Here is a 25,140-nt window from a genome sequence, read left to right as displayed (position 1 = left end):
ATGGCCCGGGACTCCCGCGCTGGACCGCAGAGAGCCCTGCGGCGCGTGACCCGGAGCCCGCGCGGGGTGGCCGCAGGCTGGGGCTGCAGCAGCCGAGAGCCTCGGGCAGGATGGATACGGCCACCTGTTCGTACGGCGTTCAGGCTCATTGCAGAAGATCTTTCAAGTCGTTGCAATCTTGTGGGCAAGATGTAAAGGATTTCATGAGACAAGCAGGTGAAGTGACCCATGCCTACGCTCACAAAGAACGCTCAAACCAGGGCGTGACTGAATTCCGTTCCCACTCCGACGTGAAGCTGCTTTGGATACACCGGATGGTGTGGAAATAAATGGCAGAAATATTAGGCTCATTGAGGATAAACCACAGAAGGAGCCATAGGCGGTCTTACTCTGGAAGCAGACCAAGGTCACGGTCTAGGAGAAGGTCACGAAGTGGGAGTCATAGGAGCAGCCGCAGTAGATCTCCAAGTATCTCAGAAAGTCGCTCCCGATCCAGGTCTCGGAGCAAAGGTCGATCACGTTCTCGATCAAAAGTCAGGAAATCTAGGTCATAAAGCACATCTAAGCCCAAGTCAGATCGGGGCTCCCGTTGGCGCTCTCGAAGCAGATCTAAGGAGTATGAGCGGGACACCTGGGTGGCTCAGCGGTTGGGCATCTGCCTTCGGCTCAGGGCGTGATCCCAGGGTCCCCGGATCAAGTCCCACATCAGGCTCCCTGCATGGAACCTGCTTCTCCCTATGCTTATGTCTCTGCCTGCCTCTCTCTCTCTGTCACTCATGAATAAATAAATAAAATCTAAAAAAAAAAAGAGTATGAGCAATCTCGAAGCAGGTCTCATCCTCCACCTCGTTCCCCCAAAGAAAATGGAAAAGGTGATATAAAGTCAAAATCTAGATCAAGAAGCCAGTCTCATTCAAATTCTCCCCTTCCTGCCCCACCCTCAAAGGCACATTCTGTGTCCCCTCCACCAAAAAGAGCTTCAAGATCCCGTTCTAGATCTCGTTTGAAGTCAAGGTCACGGTCCAGATCGAGTTCCAGAGATTAACCTAGAACTCTGCATTCTTGGCACACTGTTATGGAACACTTTCCTACTTGCTTAGGCAGTTACTCTTCCATGTTTGTACTTGGCCTCTTCAGTAAGAGGAATCTCCTGAAAATGGGGGCACACAGAAATTTGATTTGTGGCCAAATTTGATGGAAAAAACTGAGGTTCTAAGGAAATGGTGGCATGGAGACCCTCTCCCTTCTTTGTGGAATTAAGATAACTTTGATTTTATAGCTTTTGAACTAAAATAACTTTTGTAAACATTAAGCTCATTTAGATTTTTAATTTTTTTAATTTTTATTTTTTTTAAAGATTTTATTTATTTATTCATGAGAGAGAGAGAGAGGCAGAGACACAGGCAGAGGGAGAAGCAGGCTCCATGCAGGGAGCCGGATGTGGGACTAGATCCCGACGGGATCACACCCTGGGCCGAAGGTAGAGGTTCAACTGCTGAGCCACCCAGGCATCCCTCATTTAGATTTTTAAAAAGTATTTCACCAGGATCTGCCGCAGGAGTTTTGTTGTTTTGTTTGCTTACTTTCAAATTAACCGTTTCTAGCTTTGAATACCTAAGGCTTTAGAGGGAGATCCCGATTTTCAATCATGTTGGCTTTTTATAAAGCTTGAGGTATGTAAGATTTCTTTCTTTCTTTTTTTTTTTGGTATGTGAGATTTCAATAAAAATTTGCTACCAAGATAATTGCCTTATTGAATAGGTCACTATCAAATTCCTTTAAATATTGATCATTTGCTTTTTGTGGAAACAAAATGCAAATTCTATGTAAATGTAAAAGAAGGCAAGCCTCAGACCAGCAATAAATTATTCAATTTGTATAACAAAACAACAACAACAACAACAAAAAGGCAGACCCAGGTGCCCCTAGTGTGGGTGATTTTAAGGAGTATTCAAAGAAGCCGGGGTTTCCTCTGAATGAGACAATGTCAGAAAGTGGAGATAAAATTCTCTCATTGGGAATCTTCATATCTCTGATCTAGAAGATGGAAGGAATGGAGACTAAAACTAATTGGTAAAGCAGCAGCAAACACTCATATTAGACAAATTGGAGAGACGTTTGGTCATTTTTGTGGTCTGGCCAATGATGTTGTTTGGTCTGTGTTCTGACATGATTAAGGGATGAATGGTCCTGTTTGTGGTCATGCTCTGACTCTACTCACAAAGTGGTCTAATCTGATGTTGATGCTCTGTGAGAGCATTTATGTTCAACAACAGAACACCACAGCCTAGCTCTGGGTGCCAGGCCAGCTCCTGGCTTGCAGGGGCTGCTTTTCTCTTTCTCATTGTTATTGCCACTAATAATGGGAAATTGATAGTTCAGGTTCGTTTCTCAGTTTAGAGAACCAAAGAGATGGGTCCTAAAACAGGTAAGCATTGGCAGAGAAGGAAGCCCATGCACTTGATCTGTAGGAAGGTACATGAGACATCACAGCAGGGTGCATTGGCCCCAGTCATGACATCACTGTATAGCCATTAGTGGACACGACTATGGCTATGAATTATCGAGGGAAGATTGAGTTCTTTTTTTTTAAAGTAATCTCTACACCCAACATGGGGTTCAAATTCACAACCCCAAGATCAAGAGTTTCATGCTCTTCTGACTGAGCCAGCCAGACGCCCCAAGGTTGAGTTCTTTGAAAGAAGGCAGTTAAAAAGCAATCCGTTTTAGAACTATGATTGTAAAAATTATTAAAATATTTAAGAAAAAAATATTCAGCATTGGAGTAGCTGTAGCCCTCTAAACTTAAGCCTTCCCATTCCAGTGGGAAAGCTCTGGTGGATCTGTGGTAGATCAGGGACACTGGGCTTTATTCAGACACAACTCCTGGTCCTATGATGGAAGCAACTCCTGCCACTGAGGAGCCCCTGGTGGATCCAGACAGATCAAGCCCCTGACCATGGGGATATGCTAGGTTGATGGAGAAAGGACAGAACCAGTTGGACAGGAGAGGCACAGGGCCTTACTTGCTTGTTATGGGGGTCTTTGACCATGGCTTGGCCTTCTGATTCGTTGGTGGGACACAGTAGGCAGAGCTCAGCTTGGCCTTTCACTACTAGCCAAATCATACGGCTCACAAAGCCGATTTTCCACAAAATTTCATAATGAGAGCAAGCTCCAACTCAGGTGAAACAGCAAAGAAGAGCTGTACGTTGAACCTCCAGGAGGGCCACGACAATGTGATAAGCTGGCTATTAAATAGCTTAAAAACCTGAGATATTACCCAAGAAAGAAAAGTTCGTGTTCAGTGGTTGTGGAATGTTAGCATGAGCGTGGAGAGCAGGGAAAAGATTGAGGCACGTAAAGCTAATACAATTAATAGCTAACATTTACCAAAGGCTTCCTATGTGCCAGGTGCTGCTTTTGTTTTCCACGTGCTATTGCTGTCCTCACAACAGTCCCATGAAATAGGTATTAACATTTCCTTCACGTTATAGAACAGGAAATTGAGGCACAGGGAGGTCAAGTTAACTTTCCCAAGTTCTGCCAAGACTTGGAGCCAGGATTTGAGTCCAAACCATCAGGTCCCAGAGTCTTGCTCTGTCTTCCCTTACACTAGAACCAACTCTTAATAAATCATGAACAGTGGTGTGGATTCTGATCAGTCAGCGCCCGTAAGCCTATGGGTCCCACAGACAAAGGTAGAATCTGCAAGTGGATTCTAAGATTTATGGGAAAAAGCAAAAGAGCCAGAATAGCCAAAACAATTTAAACAAGAACAATGTTGGAGGGGTACATGAGTGGCTCAGTGGTTGAGTGCTTGCCTTTGGCTCAGGTCATGATCCCAGGGTCCTGGGATCAAGTCCCGCATCAGGCTCACCTCAAGGAGTCTGCTTCTCCCTCTGCCTATGTCTCTGCCTTTCTCTCTGTGTCTCTCATGAATAAATATAATCTTTTCTTTTCTTTTTTTTTTTAAAGAACAATGTTGGAGAGCCCACACCACCTGATTGCCAATTTTATCATAGGCTACAGTAGTTAAGACAGTGTGGTATCAGAAAAAGGAGACACATGTAGATAAGTAGAATAGAAGAGAGAGTCTAGGAAGAGATGTACATACATCCAGTCAATTGATTTTTGACAAAGATGCCAAGGTAATTCAATGGAAAAAGTGTAGGCTTTTCAAGGAATAGTGCTGGAACAATTAGATATCCATATGCAAAAAAAATTAGCTTTGATCCATACTTGGTACCCTATTAAAAATGGACTTGAACAGATCATGGACATAAATATAAAACTTCAGGAGGAAACATTGTAGCTTTGGGTTACTCTGAGATTTCTGAGATATGATGTGAAAAAAATAACCCGTAAAGGAAAAAATTAAGTACTTGGACTTATTCAAAATTAAGATTTTTTTATTCTAAAGATACTCTTAAAAGAATGAAAAGACAAGCCACAAATGTTTGCAAAATGTGTATCTGAATGTACAGAATATACAAAGAACTCACAAAACTCAATAGTAAAAAAACAACTTAACTTTTAAAAATGATTGTAATGGGGTGAATGAGTGGTTCAGTCAAACATATTCCTTCAGCTCAGGTCATGATCTCAGGGTCCTGGGATTGAGTCCTGAAGCAGGCTCCCTGCTTTGAAAACAAACAAACATAAAAAGCCCCCAAATGCAGACACTGTCAGTGACCACAAAAAGTGGTCTTCAATCAGAGATAGTGTCTCAACAGTGGAATTAGAAATGCAGGTTAATTCAAACAAGAAACTGTTCTTGGGAATGGGATGGGAACCTGACTTTCAAAATGTATAGTGGTAATGATGATATGTATGTAAGTTGAAGTAGGTTTTTAAATATTTTTTAAATTATTATTATCTTTTAGGTTTTTAAATTTTTTTTAAAGATTTTATTTATATATTCATGAGAGACAGAATGAGAAAGAGAGAAGCAGAGCAAATCCCAGGACCCTGGGATCATGACCTGAGCCAAAGGCAGGCGCTTAGCCACTTAGCCACTCAGGCACCCTGAAGTAGGTAAAAAAAAAAAATGGGTATAATATGAACAGACACTTCCCCAAAGCAATATATGGATGACAAAAAAGCATATGCAAAAATGTTCAACATTATTAGTCATTAGGGACATGCAAATTTAAACCACAGTGAGATCTACTACACACCAATCAGAATGGCTAAAACTAAAAACTCAACAGACCCAAGCTCCAGTGAGGATGCAAAGCAACCAGAATGCTGGTACATTGCTGGTAGGAATGCAAAATGACACAGCCTTTTCAGAAAAACAGTTTGGCAGTTTTGTATAAAGTTAAACATTTACCATACAACCCAGAAAACACACACCTAGTTTTTCACCCAAGAGAAATGAAAATATGCTTATAGAAGTTTTATTCACAATTGCCAAAAACTAGAAATCCATATATCTTTTAAATACAGCAAAAATAAATAAAAGGTGATGCATCCATACAACAAAATGTTATTCAGCAATAAAAAGGAATGAACTCTTGATGTATGGAAAAGCATGGATGAATCTTAATTGCCTTATGCTAAGTGAAAGAAGCCAGACTCAAGGCGGCATACTGTATGTTTCCATTTATATGACATTTGGGAAAAGGCAAAAATGATAGGGACAGAAAACAGATCAACAGTTGCCAGGTACTGGGTAGGAGAAAAGGCTGGCTACAAAGGGACACGGAATTTTTTTGTGGACAAAGGAACTATTCTATATTTTGATTATGATGAATGACTATAGTCAAAGCTCACAATACTAAACATTAAAAAGGGTGAATTTTACTGTATGTAAATTATACCTTAATTTTTTAAAAGGAAGGAGAAAAGGAGGTTGCAACAGCTTGTGGGTATAGGGGAGCAAAATTTGCAACTCCGAAATGTGTCATTTTTGGCATATAAATTATTTTAGGCTGATTATTTTTAAAAAACAGAAGATTTAAGTTTTTTTTTTTTCCTATCCCCCAACTGCCTAAAAGATTTAGATGGAGGACCTGCTCCAGGAGAGGAGCTATCACAAACTAGGCTGGTAAACAGGGAGGAACCTAGCAAAGCCTGTTTGTTACTATTCTTTTCTGTGTCCCATTGACTCTGGATAGTACAGCAAACATTTCTTTGCCAGAGATTTGTTCTTTTTCATCTTCTGTGAATTGCCTTCCTTCCCTTTTCAGTCCCAGACCTTCGTCCCCTCCTCCTTAGCTCTGGATGGTAGGTAAGCCTCAACTGCCTGACTGCCTGTGGGCCTCATATCCTTAGGAAATCCTCATATGTGCTACATGTAAATAAATCTTATTTTCTCCTGTTGACTTGTTTCATGTCGGTTTAATTCATGGATTAGCCAAAAGAACCTTGAAGGGTTGAGGAAAAATTTCCTCCCCATTATGGAGCACTGACCAGAGTTGGCAAATTCTATGATGGATTTTTTTTTTTTTTAAGATTTATTTATTTATTCATGAGAGATACAGACTGAGAGAGAGAGAGGTAGAGACATAGGCAAAGGGAGAAGCAGGCTCCTTGCAGGGAGCCTGATGCAGGACTCGGTCCCGGATCCTGGGATCATGACCTGAGCCAAAGGCAGGTGCCCAACCGCTGAGCCACCCAGGTGTCCCTATGATGTATCTTTCAAGAATATGGTTGGTGTTCTTAGAATCTCCATCAACTATATAATTCCAGGCTAGAGAAATCTTCCAAATTTCAGACCCTTTGCTGTCTGCTAATTGGTGGCTTAAAACCTGAGAGTGAGTGGCTGGACTCCCCTGCGGCACTGGTCCACATGGGGGAAGTGCTAAGGGCAAAAGAATACAAACCAGAGTCCAGCTCACAGAGCAAGGAGTCAGGCCAGCTGACCCTCCTGTCTCTCAGCATTTCTTCAACCCACTCTGGTTTCTTTGGGTGATGCCTTCCTTTTCCAAGTGGCCTGGGGAGTTGTCAATCATGATGACATTTACTGGCTCCACCCCTACCCCAGGAACAGAGCCACAGGAGCCAGGGTGATACAGCCAACTATTCCTTTCTGCAGGCCACTGTGATTCATTCAAGGAGGGTACATGACCCAGGCAAGGCCAAATAGCATCTTCCTGGAGACTGCTAGATAGATGTTGGGAGAGAGAATTTCTTTCTTCATGGAAGTTACAAAATTGGAGGTATTTAGAACCAAGACTGCTGGTGGTCACCTCGCCTGGAGAGGGGAATCAACAGAGCAGAGAGACAAGGACAGGGCCCTGATAACATTCTCTGAGCCCCTGGATCCAGTCATGCAGGAAGCAAGAACCATCCCTGAGCTTCCCAATTACTGAACCATTAAATCCTCTTTCCTCTTGACTACTTTCTCTCTACTTCAGAGTCTTCACTGACACACAGGTAAATATTGCCCTGTGGTCATGCACTGCTGAGAGTTCTGTTCACATGAGTTCAGCCAACGGTAACCAACACCTGCTTTGTGCCAGACCCTGGGGACCCAGGGCCCAGGAAGATACAGTTCTTGCCCTGGAGGAACTCACAGTTTCATGGAGGAGACAGATAGCTCAGCATAGGATAAGTGTTAGATAAAGTTTAGCTAATGTGAAAGGCTACTAGAACCCAGAAGCCCAGCATTCACCCCAGCCTGGGGCTTCCAACAGGGCACCCTGGAGGTGACTGCCAAACCGAATGTTTAAGCCTTACACAGGTGGAAAGGGAAGAGGAAGGGTCTTTTGAGCAAAGGCATGAGCAGAGATCTGGCAGGGTAGAACAGAGAAACACAAATTTTTGGATTTTCCTAGAGGAGTATCCAGCAAAACTCTCTGTGTTGACAGAAATGCTCTATCTCTGTGTCATCTATTATGTAAGCTCTACTATTAAGCACTTGAAATGTGGATAGTGCAACTGGGAAGCTACATTTTTAATTTTATTTCATTTTAATTAAAATTTTAAAGAGCCTCACGCAGCTGGTGGCTCCCATACTGGACAGTGCAGTGGCTGTAGGTAGTATAGTCAGGCAAGAGTGGCAAGAGACAAACCCAGCCACGAGTGCTCAGTGAAGAGCTATGATGCCACATGAAGGGTTTTGGACTTTAACCTGTAGGTGATAGGAAGTCTTTGGAGGGTTGCAATCTGAAAAGTGACTTGGGTCATGGGGTCTGGGGTGAAGCAGAGGAAGACTGGAGTTAGAAGACCATAGCTTGAGGGTAAAGTTCTGAGCATCTGAAATGTGGCAAATGCAAAAGGGCTGTTAAAAGGGCAGTGATTCCAGAAGGTTTTAGAAGATAGAACCAGCAAGACCAGTGGTCTCCTGGCTTGAAAGGGTGCAATTGCATCTCCTTCTTGGGAAGCTTTATATAAAAGATAGATTCTGGGGTAGTGGGCCTGGGACAGGGTGCTGGCCCGGGGAAAGGGTCTGGAGGCAGGGAGAGGGTGCTGTGTGGCAGCTGCTGGATTCTCAGCTTCCCCTTCCCTGCAAGGCGGGCTCTGTCAAGGTCAAAGTCTCAGACTGAAGAGATATCTTGCCTGGCTGTCCTTTCTCATTAACTTGAAGGATCACGGCGGCTTTGAAAACTACTGAGTCAGATTGTAAATATTGACACCAATTTCCACATTACCAATTGCAAGAGTGGGAAGGCTCCCAAAAAGACAGAGAGGCCGTTAAAGCCTTTGGTAATTAAAATAACACCTGAATAATGCAGTAAAGTCAAAGTATCATTGAGACTCAGAGACAGCCAGCTCATGGGGCCTACTCAGGTAGAGTGGGTGGGGAGCAGGCTTCCTTTAGCTTTAAGACAGGGCTGTGGCCTGGATTTCAGGGTGGAAAGGGGGGCCTTGAGCCTCAGCTTTTTTCTTTTTTTCTTTTTAAGTAATCAAACTGATAATCCTCTCTCTGAGATGTGCTGTTAAGATTCCAACCATCCGGCAGCCTGGGTGGCTCAGCGGTTTGGTACCTGCTTTCAGCCCGGGGCCTGATCCTGGAGACCCATGATCAAGTCCCACGTCGGACTCCTTGCATGGAGCCTGCTTCTCTCTCTGCCTGTGCCTCTGCTTCTCTCTCTCTGTCCCTCATGAGTAAATAAATAAAATCTTTAAAAAAAAAAAAAAAAAAAGATTCCAACCATCTGGGCAGCCCGGGTGGCTCAGTGGTTTAGTGCTGCCTGCAGCGCAGGGTGTGATCCTGGAGACCCTGGATCGAGTCCCACATCAGGCTCCTTGCATGGAGCCTGCTTCTCCCTCTGCCTGTGTCTCTGCCTCTGTGTGTGTGTGTGTGTGTGTGTGTGTGTGTGTGTTTCTCATGAATAAATAAATAAATCTTAAAAAAAAAAGATTCCAACCATCTCTGGTTTCCAATGATTCGTTCATTCACTCATCAAAATTTATTAAGCAGCTGCCAAATCCTCTTATGGAAACTGAGACCATTGGGACCAAACCCACAGAACTTGCCTTGAAGGAGCTCTGAGTTTCAAGGGACAATTATAATACAGTGAATAACACTCCCTGAGACCCACGATGTCTCAGTCACTCTGCTGGGTGCATTTTACATGAACTTAATCTTTCTAAAACCCTATGAGGTAGGAACTGTCATGATCCCAATGTACAGATGGGGACCTAAGACATGGAGGCCTTAAGTAACTTACCCAAAAATCCAGAACACACTCAATTATATACTGAATCTTAAGTCCCAACATAGCAAACTTCCTCTGTTGAGACTGAATATACAAATAGCCAATCGCCAGACCACAAATAAACATAGGACTCTAGCCCATAATCTGCAGCATCCAGCCCAGGAAACCCGCCCAGGATCTGCAGTAACCAGCCCAGGAAGCCAGCTTGCTCTCCATAGGTCAGACTTGTAAGAAGTCAGGCTACCACCTTTAGCAACCAGCAAAGGAAGCCAAACAATAACCCTGGGAACCACTGCTCCCAAAGAGCCAGGATGTGATTGATACCTAGCAGCTTCCCTACTTCCAACTTGGGACCCACCAGAGGAAGCCAAGCATGGCCCGTTACTAGCCTCATAGCTTGGCCTGCTTCTAGCAACTCATCTTCAGTCTCTTGTGCCAACAGCCTCCAACCCGAGCACATGTGAAGCCTTCTCCTACCTCTGTGGTGCCAGTCACAAGTGATGGTGGCCAGTTCCCTTGTTTATTTCTGCACCATAGAGGGCCAGATAGAAAGCATCATCTGGCCCATTCTGTCTCTGCACCAACTACTCAGTTCTGTTTTGGTGTGTGAAAGCCGCCTTAGACAGTATGAATGGGCATGGTTGTGTTCCACAAAAACTTTGTTAAGAACAACTTGTGAGTGGGATTTGGTCCATAGGGCCTAGTGTGCTGAATCTGGTGTTAGACTACGCTGCTCCTTTGATAAGAATGTCATGGGTCACCTGGGTGACTCAGTGGTTGAGCATCTCCCTTGCGCTTAGGTTGTGATCCCGGGGTCCTGGGATCGAGTCCCGTTTCAGGCTCCCCACAGGGAGAACCTGCTTCTCCCTCTGCCTATGTCTCTGCCTCTCTCTGTGTGTCTCTTATGAATAAATAAAGAAAATCTTAAAAAAAAAAAAAAGAAAGTTACTACAAACTCTAATTTTCCAGAAAAGTATTGACACCTTTCTTTTGTAGAGTGGGGTTTCCTTTCTAGAGAATTTTCACATCTAAAATGTCTTCTGGGACCCAGGGCCATAAGCTATCCTCAGGAGGCCAGCTGGGTATCCTATAATTCACCTCAGTTCTGACACTGTCTACCTGGGGACAGTATCAGATGCCACAGGCTGAAGGCCCGGTCCCACAAGACTGCCCCCCACACTTCAGACACCAGCTGCAAGTTCAGGTTGTCTTCTGTGCTTCTGACTGACTGGCCACAGACTGGAGATTCCAATGACCCCTCCTTGGACTCAAGACACCAGATGAGAGTTACCTGTACTTCTGACTGGCTATGTATCAGGAGTTCCCAAAACTTCCTGCTCCAGTTTGATGAATTTGCTAGAGAGACTCACAGAACTGAGAGAAACACTTTACTTACTAGATTACCAGTTTATGAAAAAACTCAGGAATAGCCAGATGGGAGAGATGGAAAGGGTATGGAGCTTCCCTGCCACCTCAGGGGCAACTCTCCCCAAATCCCCATGTGTTCACCAGCCCAGAAGCTCTCTGAACCCCAAACTACTGGGATTTTGATGGAATTCTCATTACATAGGCATGATCAATCATCAACTCCACTTTCAGCCCTTCCCCCTTCTCAAGAGAATGAGGGTGAGGCTGGGAATTTCAAGCTTCTAACCATGGCTTGGTCTTTCCATCCAGGAGCCCACCCTGAGTCACCTCATTAAAACAAAATCCATTCCTGTCACCCAAAATTATAAGGGTTTCAGGAGCTCTGTACCAGGAACTAGGGGCAGAAACCAACATATATTTTCTATTATTTCACACCGTCTATTAGTTAATTTGGTCCTGCCAGATCATGAGCTCTTTGATGTTAAAGAGTGTGTTGTATTCATTTTTCTGTTCTCTCAAGGCTTATCTTGTACCATGCAGGACATATAGAGTCTCCGTAGATGTTTGTTAAAATGAGTTGAGTTGGTTTAAGCCATCACAATGATTTGGTAACACTGGGAGTTTAAAAGTTGCTATTCACATTGTACAGAAGATAAAACAGAGGTCCTGAGAGTTAGGTGAATGTGTTTATCTAGAGGTTTTTGCCAAGCAAGAATTTGGACCCCGTCTGTGAGCCCTTCTGCCATCTGGGCTCAGCCAAGAACCCCACAGGGGCCAGCTGTTGATGAACTTCCTATGTCTACTTGGTTGAGTTCTGTGATCTTGTAATTGTCGAAACATTGAACATACCTCACTTCACTCTGTGCCTCATTTTTGTCTGAGTGAAACTTGGGGGCAGTGAGTCATTCTGTAGCAGCCAAGATTTCTAGGCAATGCAGCTCATCCCTTTAAGCCTTAGATGGTTTACAGGGTTTACATCTTCCTGAAGTGCGGTGTCTGGGTTGGTCTTCTCCATCACAGAACCCACCACCCCACTCTGAGCCTGAGGAGAATTTAGCCCTTTGTACAAAAACCTGGGCCTTGGTTACAGACCCCAGTGGCTGGGCTTTGAGGCAACTCCAGACATCACGACACCCAAGCAGATGTGTGGAGTTGGTGAATGACCTGGACTTCTCAGAGGTGGTTCTTTTGTTTTTTTTCTTCAATAGATGTATCTGTCTCTCCCCCTCAGCAGTTAGGTTGTCATCTGTCACTTTGTAGAGCTGAAGGAAGGCTACTGCCCGAAATGACATCCACTTCCCTTGTAATTTGCTATCTCTTTTTTCCCACGGCCTTGGAAACCTGTTAACCCAACTTGGTTAAAACCTGGAAAAGGAGAAAAAACATTTCCTATGCCAACTTCAGTCCAGGAGTCAGGGCCTGCAAATTAACTGACAGTAGACATATTAGCAGAAGAAAAGAAAACAAGTTTTATTCACATGCATGTGGGAGCATTAGATGAACAGGCTCGCTGAACAGCTGGAAATAGGGGTTTATATACCAACTTAACAGGAGAAAGGACTGCCTTTCTTTTTTCTTTAGAGATTTTATTTATTTACTCATGAGAGACAGAGAGCGGCAGAGACACAAGCAGAGGGAGAAGAAGGCTCCTTGCAGGGAGTCTAAGGTGGAACTCAATCCCAGGACCCTGGGATCACAACCTGAGCCAAAGGCAGATGCTCAACCACTGAACTACCCAGGTGCCCAAGGGGAAAGGCCTTCTATAGGAAGAACAAATGGGGGCAGCCCAGGTGGCTCAGCAGTTTAGTGCCGTCTTCAGCCCGGGGCGTGATCCTGGAGACCCGGGATGGAGTCCTGCGTCGGGCTCCCTGCTTCTCCCTCTGCCTGTGTCTCTGCCTCTCTCTGTTTCTCTCATGAATGAATAAATAAAATCTTTAAAAAAAAAAAAAAAAAAGGAAGAACAAATGGGCCTTTTATAGGGAATACAAATGGACTTTTAGGGAAACAAATGGAAGGTAGGACGATTGTAACAGTGTCCATTTATGCAATTTCTCAACCGGTCAGAGTGACTGGTCTTCTTTTTGAGGAAGCGGATTGATGGCAACTTCACTCTCCAAAAAGTTTTGTCTTTAGGTCAGATAAGGGAAGCTCCAAAAAGGCTTTTTTTTTTTTGCATCTGCTGCATCTCTAATGTCTTCAGTTTAAAATAATCTGTACCCCACCTCTGTGAGGCCAAGTTAAGTCCCCACAAAGGGAAAATGGGTGAGTGAGGATGGAAGAAACACACAAGCTTCAACGACATCTATGGTGACACTTCAGAGCCATTTTAAAAGTTCTGATTCTTAGCTATTTCCTGGTGGCCGGGTAGCTGAGTAAAGGATAGGGGAGGTGTCTGTACAGAGATAAGCTGTGGATCCCATTTCAGAGGCCGATCCTCTAAAGTCCAGGTATTCAGAGCTGGGACATGTCTTCCATCAGCTCTAAGAGGTGCTTGAAAGACGGGCAGGGTGGTGACCATTGAGGGATCCTGGGAGGATCAAGTCCTAAATTCTACCACTAGGGCTTTATTCATTAAGTTGAAAATTCCCCCTGTCCTCTAGAAAGTAACAGGTGAACATTCTCTTAAAATTCTAAGGGCAAAATGACACAAAATCATAAAGATAAAAAAGGTATACAAGGGTATTTGGGGAAAAATAAGTCTTCCTCCCATCTCCAGCCTGCACAACTGTCCCACAAGTAACAAGTTTCTAGTTTCTAAGTGTGTATGTATTTTTATTTTTACACAAATGAGGAAACACCATACACATTGGCACCTTATTTCCATCTTCACTTTAAACAATAAACATTTGAAACAGTTCATATCAGTACTTAAAAAATTTTCTTGTTCTTGCTATAGATACAATGCTATTTCATTATTTAGTTATTGTGCCATTATTTATTTAACCAGCCTCCTGGTGAAATTATTCCTCTTATGGCTGCAAATGGCATGCAAATGACCAGCCTTATACAGAAGTTGTTGCTCACACGTATAAAACACATCAGTAAGAATAGATTATTAGAAGTGAAATTGCTAGCTGAAGGGTACGAGAACTTTCCCTGTTCAAAAATGGAGTGTCAGTCAGAGGTGCCTGGGTGGCTCACTTGGTTAAGCATCTAACTCTTAATTTGGCTCAGGACATGATCTCAGGGTCCTAAGATTGAGCCCCACCTCTAACTCTGCCCTGAGCAAGGAGCCTGCTTGAGATTCTCTCTCTCTCTGCCTCTTCCCTTCCTCCCTCACAAGCTCTCTCTCCCTTTCCCTTTCTCTCTCTCTAGAGAAAATAAAAAACACAGAGTGTCAAGTGTGCTGCCAAAGTGGGCAGATGAGAATGCTGTCTGAACACAGCCTCATGAGAATTCACCTTCTACTAGGTGGAGACAACCTACACAAACTTCCCTTTACAAGACAGTTTTGATTACTACACAATAGGCTTTCAAAAACGTGGATGAGATGAACAGTGCCAAAGAAAGCTTAAGTGCTTCGTAAGGGAAGGAGGAACAGATCCGCAATCTTCAACTCCACATCCACCATGAGCTCCTACCACCCCCCTCCCCTCGTACCCCCCCCAGGACTCTAGCTTGTTCCACCTGCACTTAGCCTCTGGCTTGTATTTCCTCCACCTTCTGCCCTCCTGGTTTCAGTTCCTTCCCCTCCCCTTTGAGACCTGAGGTACCATTTCAACTACTTGTCAATGCCTTCAACTCTCAGCACTTTTTCCTTCCATACTACCTGTTCTCAACAGCCCAAACTTTGTATCCTCTCTCTGTCCCCTCCTCTAGGTTATAGAGCAATGCTGGAAAAATCTGGGGTTTGGGGAGATCACAGATCTGAGGTCATCAGGCTCAGCTAGGTCCATGGCATGGCCTAAGAATCCCTTCCCGTTTCTCTCTAGCTCTCTCTTCATTGCCCTCTTTCTCGTGCCTCTGTGTCCTCTGTGCAGACCATGCCTAACTCTTCCATCTGGGCTCTGCGTCATCTCCCTTTTTATTTCCCCAGGGCTCCTTTTCTTGTATATTTTCAACTATTTCCTCTTTGTTTACTTTTTCTTTACAGTTTGCAAACCTGGCATCTAGTAGATGCTCAATAAATCTTTTTATAAAATCAGGTTCTTTCAAGTATAATTTATGATGATTAGGCACATTTAATACTTTCATACAATATGCTCTGTTGTCTCTTGCTTCTTTCACTAACATACTGTTTCTTAGATGTATCCATGTTGTTTCATGTATTAACATTTTGCTCCTTTAAAAAATCTTTTTTCATTCAAGTATAGTTCATACATAATGTTACATTAGTTTCAGGTGCATTTTGTTCCTTTTTAATGTTGAGTAGTATTCCATTGTATGGATATACCAAATCTGTTTGTCCATTGATCTGTTGAAGGACAGCTAGGTTATTTCCAGGGTTTGGTTAGTAGGAGTATGGTAGCTGTGAACATTTGGCCACAGGTAATTTCATTTATCCTGGGTAAATACGTAGGAGTGGAATTGCTGGATCATAGAGTATGCATATATTTAACTTTATAAGAAACCGCCAAACTGTTCTCCATACTGGTTATATCATTTTATATTCCCATGAACAGTTATGAAAATTCTGGTGCTCTACATCTTTGCTAACACTTGTTATTGTCAGTCTTTTAAGTTTTAGTCATTGTAGTGGCTGTGAATTACATATGTCATTGTGGTTTTGTCTTTCTCTGATAACCAGTGGTACTGTATATCTTTTCATGTGCTTATTGGCCATCTATATATCTTTCCTTGTGAAGTGTCTGTTCAAATCTTTTCATTATTTCTTGTTGTGTTTTCTTTAATTGATAGATGAATTCTTTATAGAGTCTGGATAGAAGTCTTTCATCAGGATATGAGTTACAGATATGTACTAGGATATGGACAAACCTAGTCCACGGCTTGCTTTTTCATTTTCTTAATGATATCTTCTGATGAACAAGAAGGTTCTAATTGTGGTGAAGTCCAACTTATCAATCTTTACAGTTACTGCTGAGTTCTGCCTAAGAAATTTTAGGGTGGCCCAAGAGCATGTAGATTTTCTTCTATGCTTTCTTCTAGACACTTTATACTGTAAGTTTTGCCCTGTAGGTTCATAAATCATCTCACATTATTTTTTAAGTCTGATGGTAAGTTAATTTTACCCCTATATGTTTGCCCAATTGTTACAGTGCAATTTATTGAAAAAGTTTCCTTTCCTTTTGAATTGCTTTGACTCCTTTCTCAAAAATCAGTGATCTGCTTCCTGTCTTAAAGTGTAATTTCATTTGGCTTTTTAAAAAAAGATTTTATTTATTTATTTGTGAGAAAGAGAGAGAGAGAGAGAGAGGCAGGGGCAAAGGCAGAAGCAGGCTCCCCACAGAGCAGGGGGCCTGATGCAATACTTGATCCCAGGACCCTGAGGATCATGACCTGAACCAAAAGCAGACTCTCAACCAAATGAGCCACTCAGGCACTCACTCTTCTATTTGGATTTTTAAAAATAGTTTCAGGGTACCTAGGTGGCTCAGTTGGTTAAGCCTCTGTTTTTGGCTCAGGTCATGATCCGGGGGTCCTGGGATCAAGCCCTATGTCAGGCTCCCTGCTCAGCAGAAGCCTGCTTCTCCCTCTCCCTCTGCCCTTCCCCATGCTTGTGCTCTTTTGCTCTCTCTCTCTCTCTCTGTGTCAAATAAATAAAATCTTTTAAAAAATAGTTTCCATTTCAGGGGCACCTGGCTGGCTCAATCAGTAGAGAATATGACTCTCAAGATTGAGAGTCTCAAGATTGTAAATGTAAGCCCCACATAGGGTATAGAGATTATTTAAAAATAAAATCTTAAAAAAAGTTTCCATTTCTCTGCTAAGATTTCCCATTTGTTTATCCATTATATTTATCTTTACATCCTTAAACATATTCATAATAGTTATTTTAAAGTCCTTGGCGCTGTGCAAATTGTCAATTTATTGTCTTTTAGTACTAAATCAACCTTTCATGAGTGCTATGATAATGAACCAGACCGTTTAAGTGTTTCTCTTTTGCAGTTACCACAATGTTAATTTTTGCCAGTAGAGGAAGCTGGAGGGACTTTAGGAGGAAGGAGCTTCTCTCCTGGTTCCACTGCTTCTGTTTTTATTTGCTATTGTTACATGACTGCCAGCCTCATATCCAAAGCACATAGTCCCAAGCACTTGCAGGCCTGGCTCTGGTCCACTAACTACCTCACTATAGTATTCCTGATGTCAACAACATGAATACCAAACCTTAGGCTGCCCTGCCAGCAAGTGGGTTCCCTACATCTTGACTCCCACTGTGCACCCATCTACTAGCCTTGGCCCACCTGTACCCCAGGTGGTTGGTTCCCATGACCTTCCTGACCTGGACACCCGTGACCAGGTCTCAGACTGCCCTGCTGCTAAGTTGCTTCCTAACACCTTGACTCCCTTTGCATTTCCACCCACCAGCTTTGGTCCACTTGAGCCCTGGAGGCAAGTATTTCCTACTTTCCCACCCATTGTAGATCAGCTCTAACCCAGGCAGCTCAGAGACTTTTTCCACCTTAGGGTGGATTGAAGTCAGATCTGAATCTTGATCTTGGGAAGGGACCCCCCCACCACCACCCTCTCAAGTTGTTTCTTCCTTAGTCCTTCTTCCTTAGCACTAGGTTATTCCTTAGAGTGCCCCCCCCCAACCTTTTACCATTATGGTTTCTCTCCTGTTATAGTTAATAATTCTTTACATTAAATATTCTCTGTTCAAATTACTGGTTTCTGTCTCCGGATCAGACTCTTGGCTGGTACATCTGCTAATTTCATCATCTCTGTCACCTCGAGGTCTATTTCTATTGACTGATTTTCTTCTGAATTATGGTCCACCTTTCCTTCTTTGAATGTGTAGAAATTTGTAGCAATTTTTTGTTGTATGCTGAACACTGTATATAAGAGACCAGGATGATAAGCAATTGGAAATCATGTTATATCAAAGAGTTGCAAGAAGTAGAGATGTTTGTTCTGGAGAAGTTGTGGGTGAATTACAATGGGTATCTTTTCATATTGGAGAGCGGCTGTGGCAGAGGATAGAACTAAGTTCAATGAAAGGAAAGGAAAGCAGCATAAATATCAGCATAGTTATTACGAAGAATCCCCCGTGCATCAGAACTTTTGCCTGAAGACATAGTGCTGGTCATGAGGTAGAGGCTGGATCACTGTTTACTGAGGATTTGTACATCCACATGGCCAGAGGAGAGGTTCCAGTGCACTTCTGCAGAGCTTTGTGGCAAAAGCACAGGCTTTGCGGTCAGTTAGGTTTGAGCTGGGTTCCGGTTTTACTACCCGCCAGCAAGTCACTTAACTTCTCTGTGCCTCAGTTTCCTCATATATAAACAAAGGTGATACTACCTCTCTCATTGAAGGGATTAAAATAGAAAGCCCTAGGATTTTTTGTCCTGATTTTTTGTCCATCAGAATGCTGATGCTTCTACAAATATCTGCAACTCTGGTGCAGTTGTGCCTTTGGGATCTTCAACAACCTATCACCTGATGAATTTAGTTACCTATTCCATCTCCCTTTCTGACCTCTTCAAATGTCATTGCCTGCCCAACTTCTTCAATATCATAGAAAAAGAAAAAAAGACAAAATTTCCTCAAATTAAGCTCTCACCCAACCCCTTCAATTTCATAGGTAAATCCTTCGACAGCCTCTCACTTCCCCTGACTACTACTTCTATGTGTTCTGTGTACATATCTGTGATTGTATTTATCATGTTATTTTTATATTTTAAACTATTTTATTAATATACATGACATGGACTGAATGTTTGGGTCTTCCCAAATTCATATGTTGAAATCTTAATCCCCAAGGTGACGGTATTAAATAGTGAGGCCTTTGAGAGATGGTTAGGCCAAGGGAAAGAGCCTGCAAGTGGGATTAATGCCCTTATAAATGAGACCCCAGCTCTTTTGTCCCTTATGCCATGCAAGGTCACAAGTCTATGAACCAGGAAGCAGACTCTCACCAGATACCAAATCTGCTGGTGTCTTGACCTTGGACTTCCCAACCTCTGGAACAATGAGAAATAAATTTCTGTTGTGTATAAGTTACCCAGTGTATGGAATTCTACTATAGCAGCCCAAATGGGTGAAGACAATATGTTTATGACTGAAACATTCATGAAATGAAAAAGGGTACAAATGACAATTATAGTTCTTTTCCCTCATGGATTCAGTGCCACCCAAGAGAAAACCAGTTTAATTTTCTTGTTCATTTTTTCAAGAAATATATGCATAGGCAAGTATGTGCATACATATACACATATCACATATGTATCTTTTTTTAAAGATTTTATTTATTTATTCATGAGAGACACACAGAGAGAGAGAGGCAGAGACACAGGCAGAGGGAGAAGCAGGCTCCATGAAGACAGCCTGATGTGGGACTCGATTCTGGGACTCCAAGATCATGCCCTGGGCCGAAGGCAGGCACCAAACCGCTGAGCCACCCAGGGACCCCCTATCTTTTTTGTTTCTATATAATGGGACTTTGCTCTATGACTACTGCACCCAGTGCTTTTTCCACTTCACATGTATTGTACATCTTTGGAGATTAGTACATGAAGAAAGGTTTCATTCTTTTTTATTTTTATAAGGGGAGGGCAGGAGAAGGAAAGGGAGATGGGGAGGAGGGGTGGAGAGAAAGGAAGAGAGAGAATCCCAAGCAGGCTCCATGCCCAGTGTGGAACCCAAGGGGCTCAGTCTCACAACCCTGAGATCATGACCTGAGCTAAAATCAAGAGTTAAATGCTTAACTGACTGAGCCACCCAGGTGCCCCAAGAAAGGTGCCTCATTGTTTTCAGCAGTTGCTTGGTGTTCCTCCGTGTGGATGTCCCTAGGCTTATTACTTCAGTCCTCTCTTGCTGGACATTTTTTTTTAAAAGATTTTATTTATTTATTTATTTATTTATTTATTTATTTATTCATTCATTCATTCATTCATTCATGAGAGACCTACAGAGGGAGAGAGGCAGAGACACAGGCAGAGGGAGAAGCAGGCTCCAAGCAAGGAGCCCGATGTGGGACTCGATCCCGGGAATCCTGGATCATGACCTGAGGCAAAGGTAGAGGGGCTCAACTGCTGAGCCACCAGGTGTCCCTCTTGCTGGACATTTAGTTTAGTGTGGTGTGTTGTATTTCACCATGGGGCTAAGTTGTATTTTAATTGCCCAGGACTGTGTTTTCAACCGGAGGATGACACAGGGTACATTTCATTTTTGGTTGTATATCCAGTAACTGGGTCTGCCCTTGGCATGCTATAAAAACAATAAACTGAATTCTATTCCATAGAATTCCTCCTACAAAGACCTGGCCCAAGACCCCTCCCTAGGGGAGCCACCAGCAAAGAAGGGTCTCCCCAAATTTAATATGGGGATTTAATCCTCATAATTTAATCCTCAACAGGTTCAGCTGGCAGGTTTACACCTTCAGAGGCAGCCACCCCCCTCTTATCCCCGGGATCCTCTAGGTCACCATGGAAATGTGGTCTCAAAAGACCCCTCTCCTGGGGCCCCACCTTGTGACCCCCAGTCAGCTGTTCCCTCATCTCCTTTAGGGAATCAGTGCTTGGTGGACTCTCAGGCAATCACTGTGTCCTCTTGACAGCTGGGTCCTGCTCCTCCTAGCATCACTTCCTAGGAGGAGGCAGCAGTTCATTTTTCCCTGAATTCAAGTCCCTGGCACAGATAAACCCCTGGGAAGCATTTGCTGAAACTTCACAGGCCTTTCTCTGCATGAATATTTAACACTTCTGCAGTAAACTAGATTGTTAAGGCACGGAAGAGGAGTCGTCTATGCCACACTGCTACGTGCTGGCAGGGAGTCTGGGGTGTGAAGGTGGTGGTGAGGATGGGCCTCTCATCCCTTCCAACCCAATGCAGAAATTATGTCCCTCTCCCAAGCACCCAACCTTCCCAAGTAGTTTGAGTGGGTGGCTGTCACCAGGACAGCAGTATTCCTGCTCACTGGTCCACATTTATGGTGCTCCAAGAGGTCATCTTGGATTTCTGCTTTGTCATTTGAGTCCCTGCCTCTGTTTCTGTCCCAATCATGAATATAAGCATCCACCTCTGAGGTCCTGTCATCATCCACCACATTTTACAGAAGACAAAAATGAGAGCCAGGGAGATGAAGGGACTGTTCAAGGTCATAATTGGATAGCCGGTGTGAACACTCACTGAGGGATCCAGATTCACAGCAGTGGGCCTTGTTGACTTCACTGACCTGGGGCAGAAAGGGTCTGTCAACCTGCTGCTGTTGCTGCTGAGGGTTTATTCCTCCTACCCTAAGCCCAAGGCGATAGAAATAGGTAAAACTTACATAAAACTTCCTATGTGTCAGGTCTTGTTGCAAGTGCTTTACATATATTCATTTCTTTTGTAGCTCAATACCCTATGAGTTATATTGCCTATTTACAAATGAAGAAACTGCGGCCTGGACAGGATAAGCACCTGTGCCCAAGGTCACACAGCACCAGAACTGAGAGTCAAGCCCAGGCAATGTGGCTTCAAAATCCATGGTCTTGGGCAGCCCAGGGGGGCTCAGCGGTTTAGTGCCGCCTTCAGCCCAGGGTGTGATACTGGAGACCCAGGATCGAGTCCCACATCGGGCTCCCTGCGTGGAGCCTGCTTCTCTCTCTGCCTGTGTCTCTCCCTCTCTCTCTCTCTCTCTCTCTCTCTCTCTGTGTCTCTCATGAATAAATAAATAAAATCTTAAAAAAAAAAAAAATCCATGGTCTTAACTTCAGCACCATCATTTCCCTCAAAATAACAAGCTATGTAAGCTTATAAGCAATATTTCATGTAATCCTCATCACAGCTCTATGAAGAAGAAAATATTCTCATTGAACCCATTTTATAAGCCTCACTAGGCTGAGAAAGGCCAGGTAAACTGGTGAAGGTCACTTAGCTGGTAGAGTCAGGAGTGAAAGAAACCAGAATATGCCACCCCAAAATATGTCACTTTGGCATAAGGATTATTTTGAGCTGAAGGCAATTAAGAAACAACAGATGCAGGAAAAAAAAAAAAAAAAAAAAAAGAAAAAGCTGTCTGCCCTCCCCCAAGCTGGCTGAAGGCAGGGCATTAATTGTCATTTGTAAAAGGGTCTCTCTCTTCCATACAAGGAGGAGGAGGGCAACTCTGAGATTCTTGATCCCAGGGACAATGTTAGACTCTTATCAGCTCAAGAATCCAAGGCATCAAGAGGAATCTACAGAGCAAACCTTGCTAAAACAACTTGCAGGCTCCATGCTCATGTGGAGCCCAACATGGGGTTTAATATCATAACCCTGAGATCATGACCTGAGCCAAAACCTAGAGTCAGATGCTCAACTGACTGACCCACCCAGGCACCCCTAAAATAACTTTTTTTTTCCTAAAATAACTCTTAAAAAACCCCAAAACTCTCTTATCTCCTATTAGCTTCCTCCCATATATTTATCTTACTAGTTTGCCATCCCTAAAAGCCAACCTCTCCTTCTTTTTTTTTTTTTTTTGCCATGTCACTTCTCTACAAATTTATTGTTATTCATTAAGATGGTATATAAGCCCTAAGTTCTAACCATCCCTTCGAGTTACTCATCACTAAGTTTCGTCCTTGTATATGCATTCTGCATGAGTTAATAAATTCTGTTTTTTTTTCTTGTTAAACTGTCCTTTGTCAATTTGATTTCTAGGGCTCTAGCCATAGAACCTAGGAAGATAGAAAAAAAGATTTTTCCTCCTCTGTAAGACTACAAAGACTAAACCCATATCTGTCAACTGCAAGGCTAGCCCTCACAGTGTCTCATAAAAAATACTCAATAAGTGGACAATGAATGAATGTATGGCCTATTAGTCTACTCAGGCTGCCATAATTGAATGGCTTAAACAAAAGAAATTATTTTTTTTCACAGTTCTGGAGTCTAGGAAGTCCAAGATTAATGTGCTAGCTTATTCAGCTCCTGGTGAGAGCTCTCTTTCTGGCTTGCAGATGGCAGCTGCCTTGCTGAGTCCTCACATGGTAGAGACAGAGTGCTCTGGTATTTCTCCCTCTCTTATAAGGACATCAGCTTTATTGGATTAGGGTTCACCCTTATAACCTCATTGGACCTTAATTACCTTGTAAAACCTTTTTTGGGGGGAAGGACACAATTTAATAATAGTAGGTAGGTCCTTTCCCTTTCTTCCTTTGGAAAAGTAATAATAATCACAAAATAACAAGAAGACTAACAAGGTCAACCTATGGACATTGAAAATGCTTTTTGGGTCCTTCCTTCCATTGGCTGGTCATGCAAAACCACCAATGTGGTTTCCATGAGTGTTGACAGTGTTGTGGTTTCTGGGCATGGTGAGGCCATGGCTATGACCATGGCCACAGCAGGCTTTCGGATGAGTGGAAAACCCAGGAGAAAGAGGAATTGCCACAGAAAATGGAATGATCATGGACTAACAATGTCTGAGTGATTATGCTAGTTGTGCCCCATCTGTCTGCACACTTTTCACATCAGCAGATTTGTCTATGGTTCTACTTTTCCAATTGGGAACACGTCCCAGTCCTGAGATAGTCACCTGCCAGAATTCTGTGAGTATGCTACCCAAATCCTCCTAGAATCCAGTGTCTTTGCTCTTTGCACTCAGGGTGTGCTGCAAGGAGGTTGAGATTCTCTGAAGTAGGTGTATTACTAAAACTAGACTTACAATTATGGAATCATAATTTCATTTTTGGGGTGCCTGGGTGGCTCAGCCTGTTAACTGACTGCCTCTCAATCTCACCTCAGATCTCGATCTCAGTGTTGTGAGTTCAAACCCCTCACCGGGCTCCAGGCTGGGTGAGAAGCCTACTTAAAAATAAATACATAAAAATACTAAATAATAATAATAATTTCCTTTCTGCTTCTACTAAAAATTATACATGTGTCCTGCTAGGGGAGAAAACCAGCTGCAAAAGGCAGTCAAAAACATTTGCACAATGACCGATCTTTTCATTTTATTTTTTAATTTTTGTTTTTGAGAGAGCATGTGCACTTGGATGGGGGTGGTGGTGGAGAGGAACAGAGGGACAGGGAGAAAGAGAATCCTAGGTAGGCTCTGCACCCAGCATGGAGCCCAACACAGAGCTCAACCTCATGACTCAAAGATCATGACCTGAAACCAAGACTTGGATGCTTAACTGAGCCATCCAGGCACCCCAATAACCAACCAACCTTTTTAAAAGACACACATATTTTAAAAGGTAATTCCTGCAGAAATAATAATCATTTGGAACATTTACTACAAACCAGCCAGTGTTTGCTGGAATAACTCACAGATCCAGAGGAAGCAATGATGGATAAAACCACCAGAACAGAATGGGTACTTTCTATCCCAAATCCCAGAGCATGGACTAGTCCCATGATTCCCAGTCACTTAGAACTAATTTCCTGGCTGACTCGTAGAAGCTTTCAGCATTCAGGAATCCAAAGGTGAGTCACAGTTGATGATTTGAAGAGGTAGGGATAGATTCTGACAGAGAACAGAAGCTAGTGTGTGAAAGAGGCTGCAAACTGGAACTAGCTCCTTCACTGAATCAAGAAGGAGGAAGGGAGGAAGATGGGACAATGAACCAAGAAGTGAAGCTGGATGCCCTAAGAACTCTTAGTCTGCTCTAGAGTGGAGCCTCCTGGCCACATCTATAGCTTCTGTTCCCGCCACTGAATCTTAAGCTCTAAGGACTAAACAGCTTACAATTCTGTCCCATATCCAGCTGTGCCTGGCTTCTGTGTGTTTGCTCAAGCTGTTCCTGCCACTTGGAATGCCTTCCATCTTCCATTTTTCTTCAGCTGGCTGATTCCAACCTGCCCCAGAAGACAAGCAGTCTCTCCTCCAGAAGACCACCCCTGACCCTTAGCCCAGGCTTTGTTTCTACTCCTCCAATCCCCAGGGACAGGTCTCTCATCAAATTATTGCATTACAGTTGTCTGCTGGTGGATGGGTCATGTCCCATGGATGGATGAGTGCACACACAGACCAGAATGTCCTCATCTTTGTACCCCAGTGCCTGGCACATATTAGGCACTCAATATAAGTTGGTTGAATTAATGTTGATGGAAAGAGAAGGAATGAAGTGGACAA

General features: G+C 43.3%; 1 pseudogene; it reads left to right on the top strand.

Annotated features, from left to right (window-relative positions):
* LOC121491753 lies at positions 1-1,045 on the top strand (annotated as a pseudogene).
* Positions 1,046-25,140: the final 24,095 nt, after the last annotated feature.

The sequence above is a fragment of the Vulpes lagopus genome, chromosome 5 (genome assembly GCF_018345385.1).
Source record: "Vulpes lagopus strain Blue_001 chromosome 5, ASM1834538v1, whole genome shotgun sequence".
NCBI classification, from domain to species: Eukaryota; Metazoa; Chordata; class Mammalia; order Carnivora; family Canidae; genus Vulpes; species Vulpes lagopus.
This window is presented reverse-complemented; position numbering and strand designations above follow the sequence as displayed.